This window comes from Artemia sp. Qi Xiang Cuo, chromosome 8 (genome assembly GCF_049724085.1).
Source record: "Artemia sp. Qi Xiang Cuo chromosome 8, ASM4972408v1, whole genome shotgun sequence".
NCBI classification, from domain to species: Eukaryota; Metazoa; Arthropoda; class Branchiopoda; order Anostraca; family Artemiidae; genus Artemia; species Artemia sp. Qi Xiang Cuo.
Genome location: NC_142801.1, coordinates 19,705,798 through 19,717,098, shown reverse-complemented (window position 1 = coordinate 19,717,098; position 11,301 = coordinate 19,705,798).

The window sequence follows — 11,301 nt, the reverse complement described above, 5'->3', positions numbered from 1 at the left end:
TGTTCGAAGAAACGAAATTTTAGCTGGTGGAGGGGCAAATTGAGATCTGAGAGGGGTTAAAATGGGCCTGCGGAGGGCTGTTGCCCTCCTTTTCTATAGTAAATCATGGCCCTGCCAATGACGTGCAGTGATGAGATCTGTTATTTTTCCTAAGGGCCTAACATTGTTAACGATTTAATTCATATGAAAATTGGGAATTAGAACACTGACATGTTGAAAAAAAATTACCTACAAATCACAGGCGAAGCCAGGAGGACTCCTCCGTCCTCCCCTCCAAGATTGTTCTGGCACTTTCATTTCGTGTTTTTTCCCTTTCACGTTTTCTTTAAATAAACTTGTCAATTTCGCCCATTATTGGAACCCTTGTCACATTGGTTCCATTTAGGTTACAATTAGTTTCATACCTCCTCTAGTTGACCCTAAATATAAAATTTGATACCATTCGAAAAAAAAATCTGTTTACTTTCTTTGATAGCTCGGATACGCTTACGCTATTTTGGTTTAGTTAAATTTTGAGAGCAGAAGTATCCCCGAAAGCTTGAACATAATACCGTCAGTTGTTCTTGGGTTCTTCTGAGATGCCTTATTGGGAATTATCATTAACACAGTGCATTTTGATTTAATCTTAAGGCAACATTTAGTTTTTAAACATAATGGGAGGTCGGGCCTGGGAGGGGGACTAGTTGCCCTCCAATCCCTTCCGACTATTAAAAAGCACGCTAGCCCTTTCAATTTCCAATCAAATGAGCCCTCTCTGAGTTTCTACGACAAAGATTTCTATAAACACCTTATATGCCCCCAAGGAATAAATTATAACCCTTGCCCTGAGGGCGGTGAGGGGATTGTCATCCTCAAAGACCTAATATCCAGAACTTTCAACTACGTTAAACAAAACGGCTATCTCAAAATTTTGATTGGATGTGTTTGGGGAAATGGACGTGAGGGCGGCGTTAGTTGCTCTCCAATCCCTTTCGACTTTTAAAAAAGGTACTAGCCTTTTCAATTTCCAATTGAATGAGCCGTTTCGAAGTTTCTACGACAACTCTTTCAATAAAAACCTTATATGCCCCACATCATAACTTACAACCCTTGCCCTGAGGGCTGGGGGGGCGGAGGGGTGTCATTCTCAAAGGCCTAATTTCCAGAACTTTCAACTACATTGAAGAGAAATACTATCTCAAAATTTTGATTGGATGTGTTTGGGGGAATGGTGGGCCTGGGAGGGGACTAGTTGCCCTCAATTTTACGTTATCCTTGTGGCCAAGTTTTTACTTACCCCACTTCTCTTCAACTAAAAATGAATATTTGTCCAAATCTTGCACAAATAACCAAATTCTCTCAAAACTGTTAATTCGTCAGCTGAAAGAATCTTATAAAAGGCCTGGTATAATTGATGGTCGTTCTCGTTAGAACAGGTAGCAAGAGTTGAAACATAAAAGGTGGGACTATTTTTATCCGTTTTATTACCAGGTGTGACCATAGTACAGTGTAGGTTGGATAAGTCTATGTTGGGTTGTTTTTCTAGACAGCAGCCATATAAATTGGACAGAAACAGATACAATTTTGATGCACACTGTTATTGTGTGTAATTCTTTCTTTTTTAGTGGCTGTTTATTTTCATCCTCAAAGATATAATTTCCGCACCTTTCAACTACTTTTAACAAAATGGCTATCATAAAATTTGGATTCGATGTGTTTGGATAAATGGTGGGCGTGGAAGGGGTGTTGCCTTTAAATCACTTTCGACTATTAAAAAGGGCACTAGCTATTTCAATTTCCAGTCAAATGAGCCCTTTTTGAAGTCTCTACGACAACGCTTTCTATAAAAAAACTTATATGCCCCCAGGGTATAACTTACAACCCTTTCCCTGAGGGCGGGGGGGGGGGAGGGTTGTCATCCTCAAATATCTAATTTCCAGAACTTTCAACTACGTTGAACAAAATCGCTATCCCACAATTTTGATTGGATATGTTTGGGGAAAAGGTGGGCGTGAGAGGGGTGTTAGTTGCCCTCTAATCACTTTCGACCATTAAAAAGAGCCCTAGCCCTTTGAATTTCCAATCGAATGAGCCTTTTTTAAAGTTTCTACGACAACGCTTTCTATAAAAATTTTATATGCCCCAGGGTTTAACTTACAACCCTTGCCCTGAGGGATGTGGGGGAGTGTCCTCCTCAAAACATAATTTCTATCTGGAAATCAACTACGCTGAACAAAATGGTTATCTCAAAATTTTGATTGGAAGTGTTTGGGAAAATGGTGGGCGTGGAAGGGGTGTTAGATGAAATGACCCCCTACAGCCCCTGGGGAAAGGTTTTTAAGTTATAAAAATTGCCCTTTGTTTAATTTGTTATTGGGAAGTATGCATACATTTTCGGGTGGGAAGGGGGGCACGAATTCTCTGCTGGGAGAATTTTCAATGGGGTTCAATTTTACGCGTGGAGATGTTAAAGGTAATCGTCCGGGATAAATTTTCGCCAGGATTGGATTGTCCAGAGGATATTTCTATGGGGAGGGAGATTTTTCCGTGGAGATGGACCCAGATATCCTGGTATCCTTAGCGCTAAAGTTTAAAGTTTGTCCGAATTTTTGGAAGACGATTCCTAAAACACAAGGGTCGTTTAATCAGAATAGTAAGTAACTTTATTTAAAGTGCCAAAAAACTGTAGCTTGAAGAGCGAGGTGTTAAGGAGGGGGGACCCCCCCTCATATACCTAATAATTTCTACTCATTTTAAGTTTTAATGCTGCTTATTACTTTCAGTTGAAAAAACTAGTTTTATTTTCTTTATTTAATGAAGCTTAGAGACAAACAATTTTCTAAAGGCAATGGAAGAAGTATGTCAATTAAAATAAAAGTATTTAAAAATGAAAAAAGTAAGTAGCTTACAAAAAATACACAAAAAAAACCTACTTACAAAAACTAAGATATAAACCTCCAGCATTAAGTTCTGTTGAGCAATGCCGAAGCGTTGGACTGATTTTTTTTTAACAATATCAACAGTTTTGAACTTGGCTATCAAACACCAAAATATTTAATGCCTTTAGACTCAGTGTTTATAAAAAATAACGCATTATCAAAGTAGTTTGTTCAAAATAAAACATTAAAACTAATATTAATGAAATCAAATACACATTTTTAATTCAATAGATTGGATGATAGATTACCAAATATTGTCCTAGACCAAGAAAAGTTTTTTGCTCTAAAATTTGCTCAGGTCGTCCTAGCAGAGTGGTTAGCACGCTAGATTAGGAATTCTTTGTTCAAAGAGCAGGGCTTCGGTTTCTGGTGTAGTTAGTTAGTGGTTTTGGGACGGGGGTCAGTAGCATGACTCTATAAGCTCAGCCAGAATCGACCCAGCTCTAAATGGGTACCTCGAGAAAATGTGGGAAAGATAAGCAGGGAGGGTGTGCGAAAGCACAGGATGGCTAGCCCACAACCCAAAATTGCACTTCCCGGCTGAAGGGCCTTGAAACAGATATCAGCACCACCGGCTTGGACTTTAAAGGGTCTTGTGCCCTATGCTTGTTTTATCTTTTCAAAAATTTCAGACCATGAACATAATAATAGTTGGTTTGGGACGGGGGTCAGTAGCATGACTCTATAAGCTCAGCCAGAATTGACCCAGCTCTAAATGGGTACCTGAAGAAAATCTGGGAAAGATAAGCAGGGAGGGTGTGCGAAAGCACAGGATGGCTAGCCCACAACCAAAAATTGCACTTCCCTCCTGAAGGGCCTTGAAACAGATATCCGCACCACCGGCTTGGACTTTAAAGGGTCTTGTGCCCTATGCTTTTTTTATCTTTTCAAAAATTTCAGACCATGAAAATAATAATTGAATCATAAAGCTAAGGAAGCCGCAATCACGTAAAAAAAAAATCGGAGAAGTTTGATTCTTGACGGCTTGTTTTTATTTTTTAACAACAAAACGATTTTTTACATAAATTAAGTGAGCTAAAATATACTTCTTTAAACTAAAAAAAAAGTTAAAATGAAACAATTTACGACATGGATTCTTATCAAACAGTTCGTAGTAATGATCTATAAGCAAGGAGCGACCCGGTTCAATAATAACCGAAACTCTAAAAAAACGGAATTTTGATACCAATATATACATCAAAAGAATTTGATTTTTAAGCTGATTCTAGATATATAAGCTCCATCAAGTTTAGTCTTACTCATCAAAAGTTACGAGCCGGAGAAAATTTGACTTATTTTCTATAAAAGGGGGGAAATTCCGCTAAAAGTTATAGAATATTAATGAAAATCTTACCATCAGATTTCAGCGTATCAGAGAACCTTACTGTAGAGGTTTCAAGCTCCTATCTGCATAAATGTGGAATTTTGTGTTTTTTGCCAGAAGAAAGACCACGGATGCGTGTTTATTTGTTGTTCCCCAGGGATGATCGTATCGATCCAGTGGTCCAAGAGTATTGCAAGAGGGCTCATTCGAACAGAAATTAAAAGTTCCAGCGTACTTTTTAAGGGACCAAAAAAATTTGAAGGCAACTAGGTCCCCTCCCACGTTCACTTTTTCCCAAAGTCACCGGATCAAAATTTTGAGATAGCCATTCTGTTCAGAATAGGGGAAAAGAATTTTCCTTGAAGGGGGTATCGGTTTTCCCAGCATTATTTTAAAAAACATCAGAAATTAAATAAAAAAACAAGTTTTTTCAACTGAAAGTAAGGAGCAACATTAAAACTTTAAACGAAGAGAAATTATTACGTATATGAGGGGTGTTCGCCCCCTTGTCAATACTTCGTTCTTTATGCTAAAGTATTTTTAGTACTTTTATAAGAGATATTTATTCTAATTAAACGGCTTTTGTGATTCAGAGGTCATTCTTAAAGAATTGGAACAAAATCCGAACTTTAGCGTAAAAAGCGAGGTATTGTTGCCGAGGCAAAGCAAACTCTGAAACTCAAAGCAAACCGAAATTCTTCCGTATATGAAGGGGTTGCCCCTTTCGCGATACCTTGCTCTTTACAATAAATTTTAGCCTACTGTTGTCCTAATTTCTTAGGAACGGCTACTGAAACACAAGGGCTGTTTAATTAGAATAGGAAGCTTTTTTAAATGTGCATAAAACTTTAGCACAAAGAGCGAGGTATTGAGGAGGGGGGCAGCCCCTTCATATACGTAACAATATTTGTTCGTTCAGAGTTTAAATGTTGCTCCTTACTTTCAGTTATCTATTTTTAGTTCAATGAAAACAGCGACAATTTAAAGAGGAACCATAATTATTTTTATCAAGTTCAGATGCAGCTCAAGTGGATTGTTCGTTCGGATCCTCGACCTAGGATTGTTCGTTGTTTACTTCAGCAAAGGAGATATTCATGTGGAAAACATCAACAGCGACAACATTTTTGGCAACAGAAAATGTTTCTGAAGCTCCATAGATTTTATATGGATGCTTTGTTAGCTGAAATTGTGGATAGATGAGTGCCATGTAATATGGCAATCCGTGAGCCATTCGTGGGTGAGTTGACGGATATATAAAACTCTCACATGTTCATTTTAGGTTAGCTGGGTTAGTTTTTAGCTGAATTAATTTATATTTATATATTCAATTACTCTGTATTGTGCCTAAATATTTAAATATAAATATATAAAATATAAATTTCTTAGCGGTCCTTGTCATTAAAATTTATCTATTCGGGGTAGGATTACACCCTGGTAGGGCGCAGTTTCAAATTGTATTTTCAACGAAAATCTCCATTTTTTTTATGTATTTATAGTAACGAGATAATTGCCCGCCCCGCAACCCAAAGAGAACACTTTTGAACTCGACTTTCAAGGATTTGCTGTTTCTGGCTAATGTCCTCCCCTCGGATGGTTCCCTCCCTAGTCGGTTACTCCACTGAAGATTCTCCCTGTGTATAAAAATTTTGCTCGTTCGATAAAATTACCAGTGCAATCAAAATTCCGTATCTTGTACTTTTTCCCCCTCTGTCATGGTGCAATGTATTCATACAGACAAACCTGTTCATTTGGAAATGTCAACTTTTCAAATTTGACAAGAGACACAAACCAACTTCTTGATTGATCTTGATAACTAAGTTCCCTGGAGATTTCACTAATTCAAGCTTTGTCCTTTGACCAGTTAACTTAGTGAACTTGCATAATTACATTTACGTCATCAATATTAATTTTGACGTGAATAATAAGCACATAATGAATAATAATGAAATTACTGAGGTTAACTTATAATTCTATTATCATCATTAAAAACGTAAGATCATCCTGTATAGATACTAGGTAAGATTAATTTAAAAAACAATGTTTTTTCGAACTTTTCGAACAAAAAATCGCAGATGATTTGAAATTGTAAAAGTATTAGAGATTCATCACATTTATCTAATTAATCGCATGTCTTCTTCATCTTCGATTTGAACCTGAGCATTAGAGCAACTAGTTCCTTTGCAAGATTTGCAAAAAAATGTCGCATTCGATGCTATTTTGATGACAGCTGCACCGGTCACTATCACAGGATTCCTTAAATTCACGGCGGTGAGAATTTTCTTTGATGGCCCTGGAAGATCCGTGAGGATGGGGTACAGCCTGTCCCTCTTAAGTCTTCAGCCCAAATTCTCAGGATCAATGGCAAGGCTCTGAATCCCAATCCAATCTTGTACTTGAAGATAGGTTTGGAAACAGTGACACTTCGCTACTACTGAAGTAGGAGATAGATCTTGGGAATGGAGAAAAGTTGTAGACGTTGTTACTTTCTGTTGAAAGACTCGGAATGATCAAGTAACAACCGCAACAAGTCGGTATTGTCACCGATGACTACACAGTACAAAGTCTTTGAAAACTCAACCGCAGTAACCACAGTAAGCAAGTCAGCATCAGCTTTAGCTTGGATGGTTCTCGGATATTTGCCTAGTAAATAATCAGAAAGTACACTGACATGTACCTGGGCTTTATTCTTTTTCCCCCGAAAGATTCCAACATTCTTTTTGGTGGTCAGTCTCATTTCTGGGCTAAACACTTCTTCCAAAGTCTTTTCCATTTTGTCAAGAATAGCTAGGTAATCTTAGAAATTATTTATCATTGTAATACAAACGTCAATAGACTAGAGCCATCCCAGCCGATTGGATGGCACACAGAACTTGCGATCCTATATCCTTCAGGATGAGGGCTCTATTCCCGGTGCTGCCAATCTCAATTCCTGGTGTGGGACGGGGTGCTGTGACTTGGTAAGCTCAGCCACCTAGGATGTGGAGGCAATGGGCCTTTAAGGCTTGGGCCTCGATACACTTTGGTCCACTCCACCACAAATTTCGCAAAATAACGTCAATAGGCGATGCAGAGACAGTAATTCACTTGACACAAGCAATTAACTTTTCTAACAATATTTTAGAGTCCAAGTTTAGTTGTTTAATTGTTTGCTAGATGCATAAGTACAAACAGCCAAAACCTTAGAGAGAAGGAAGGGTGTCTATCCTACACGCTTTTGCAAGAATGACTGGACGTATGTACACATTTTAAATTTTTTGCTCAGAAAAGTTGAGGTTTATAAACCAAATTAATCCCCTAAAGAAATTGAAGGTGAATTTACTTTACATCGCTTTTATTGCCTTTTGATTACAAACTATAGTACTAGAATCCAGTATCCAACAAAAAGGCTAAAAAGTGTTGTATGATTTTTCTGATGAAATTCAAGCAATAGCCTACTAATAGGAAAATAAAAAAATAAACTGTTCTACGCCACAACTATGTGAATCAAGAGAAGGGAATTCACCCTCTTCCTCAGACGAGGGGTAGAAATTTTATTTTTCTGGCTGTAGCTAAAACTCATCATTCAGAAATTGGGCAGATTCCTATATGCTAACAGTGAATGCTTATATTTCTCTTGTGCTTATCTTCTTACTATATCCAAAAGACTGAATGTGGACGAAGAATCTTCATTTAAATAGGAACTTTGCTCCTATCCTGCTTCGCTTTTTGATGCTTCTGGCACTTTCCGTAAGCCAAGTAAAGCAGAGCTAGCAAAAGCTATCAAGTGAACTTTAGAAATATATACTATTGGGGAAAAACATAGTCTGAATTTTACCTACGAGCTAGAGGGGGCGCTTTGCTTCACGGCATTCCTAGGCGGAAAAAGAAATACATATGGAGATCTTATACCGATACTGGAACTATTTTTCGGTCAAATATCCAGACGCCATTATTGTCTTTGATCGCTACGACATCACTGCTTCAACAAAAGTTGACTCATGTTAAGCGAAACCGTGTCACTGGGCGGGAAGTATAAAAAACGAGGATAATTCCAGCCAGTGAAAAAATGAAGTATGAATGGGCAGACATTTCCGTCGAGACCTTCGCTCGACCGTCCTCAGTGCACAAAAGTAAATGAACAGTAAAAAAAAATACCAATGAAAGTCCTAAGGAAAATTTGAAACAAAACAAACCTCAAAAGAAAGCACTAAATTAGAAAGGGCCCTCTTCAAACAACGGTAAAAGGGCAACTCAAGGTTACCCTTTCAGTAATAGTGAGTTACCATTTTCGAAACTGTTTTCAAAAAATGATTTTGATATTTATCCTTCTGTTTTTCACTAGCTGGAATTATCCTCGTTTTTCTTCTTCAAAAATTATTTTCATCGTATCATTGTCTTTAGTAGTGTTTCTAGTTGTGCTTTTATTTATTTTATTTTTCTTGCTTTCGTTTTTGTCTTCTGCAAATCAAGGAATTGTACGATCTTTGTCTCTGTCTTTTTTTGTTATAACGGGTTTTTAATCAATAAATAATTATTTGCAGACACTTATTTGAAAATAAGTATCAATTATAACTGATATTTCAAGGTGGTGGAAATACTCAAGTTCAAAAACCAATGGTACAGCCCTCCTATCAGATGATGCAAAGAGGAACGCCATCGAGGAATAGTATCCAGCCGATGGTTCAGTTTCAGACACGCTCAATGTATGCACAGCCCATATCTGGTGCTCTTCCATATCACATTACAAATTAGATTCCTCATGTCTCGCCACCTACTCCTTTGACAATTGGTCATCAGTCACCCTCCCACTACCCAGTAAGATGGTTGTAGTTGTACAATTTGATTAACAAGATAGGAGATAGTTGTTGAAGTACGTCACTGTCCATAAGTGTTCTTATCCATTTTTTTTTTTTTTTTTTTTTTTTTTTTTTGTGTCTTTAAGACTCGGAAACCTCGATGCTTAGTTATATTTTATTTTGTCGAACTTGCAAAAAAGGTAATCAACAAACTGTAGCATATTGCAATCTAAATTAATTTTAATTAATGCTTCTAAATTAATTTAAAAATAGATCGTTTATTATGCTGCGGATTTTTTTTTAACGTTGGATTCATTTTTTTTCTATGTATTCTTTGAGCGGAAATTGTAGGAAGTCTCATTTTTTATTCAATTTTGACAATATTGATATTATACCTGTTAGATTTTTTAGACTATTAATTTAAAAAAAAAATGTTTTTCCGAGGGAAGTAAAGAGCGAAGTTGAAACTTCAAACGAACAAAAATTATTACTTCGTAGCCAATCTAATATATATCAATAAAACTAGTGCAAATAAATCAACTGATGATATTTCCCTATGTTTGTAGGATTACAGAAAACTAGCGCTTTACTGAAAACACGAAAGCCAAGTATAAAAAATAAGAATATTGATTTAGGAGTCAAATGCAAATACGTATCCTCACAACAACAAACTAACCTATAACGCTAATCTATAAACTTTCAGTATACTATTAAAATTGTCTTAAAAACTTAGGCATAAAAATAATATATTTAAATTGATTAGACATCATACAAAATAATGGATTTATTTTTCAGGTAGCGCCTTGGTTTCACCTAGTATTACTCGAAAATAAGAACATATCAACCATAATATGAACTATGGAAACCCAGTCATTTCTCTCCAAAAAACGAAAATTTCAAGTTGTGATACAAATTCTAAAGCGAATCTGTAGTCTTAATACTAAGGTTCCTTCACTTCAAACTTATCTACAAAACAATCATGAAATATCCTATTCAGATCCAAAACAACAGTCAATCATTGAACTGAGCTTACTGTGCATAAGTTATCCAAAATTAAACAAAAAAAAAAAAAAAAAAAAACAACAATCTAAAACTGCTTTACTTTTGTACTCTTAAAAGGGTCCTTAAATGATCTAAATTTACCGTCAGACAACCACGATCTTGTATGCGAAAAAACAGTTTTCGTGAAAAAAAAATTCATTTTTACCAACAGTTGTTTCTTATTTACAAAAGCGACTAGATGTAGAAGTTTTCTTTAAAGTGAGCCATTAAACATCTCCAAATTTTCTCCACTATCCCTAGTAAAAAAAGAGAGAAAAAAGGAAACAAAACAGTGCTCAAATGACAAAAAAGTGACTTTCTTTGTTGTTCCAGGTGGAAAACTATAATTCTCTTTTAAAAGATTTCTGACCATGCTGATTCTAATGATGCACTTTATATTTCAATCAAACACCATTTTTGAGGGAGCTTCGACTTTTGATTGAAAACCCGATAAGTTTCTTTTTTTATAAGCTTTTAATTTTGAGATTAACCGAAATAACAGCTACCATTCCAGAATCAGATTCAAATGATTTTTTGATGATGGCAATTTTTTCTCATTTGGCAGTTTTTTTAATTTGTTTTTCCAACTCACGAATACATGAAAAAAACAGCTCATGGTTATATGAAAACACAGCTCACGGATATAAGAAAAAGCTACTCTACGAAAAAAAAGATACTCTACGAAGAAAAAAAGATACTCTATGAAAAAAAAAGTTTTCCTACCTTAGGAATTCAGACATATAAGCACTTGAACGAGGACTTGACCCTTCTTGGCTATCCAATCACCTAGGACAAACAGTACAACCAAACACAATCAACCAAATATAATTATCCATTTACATGCAACATTATCAGCAGTAGTGCTTGAAATTCCTGACCCAGACAAAGTAGCAAGGCTATCATAGTTCTTTACTATATCCCTGTGATAAGTGAAGCTTGTGAAATTCATTCATATTAATGGGATCATAAAAAACACATACGAAGTGAGATTAGATCTATCCTTGCTAGAATCCAAACGGGTATTTTTTTTACCTATAGTTTTACCTATACATTTATTTTCACCTTTAATTTTTTACCTTTAAAACATTATTCATATTTGTTAACAAGTTTTTAAATTTTTGCTTACTATGGGCCGTTGTTCGTCCGCTAGTAAATTGCCACTACCGCTGCAGCCATGATTAATATAAGCTAGTTATGCAATAAAAAAGGTTAGAGCACAAAGATAACATGAAGAGACAGTTAA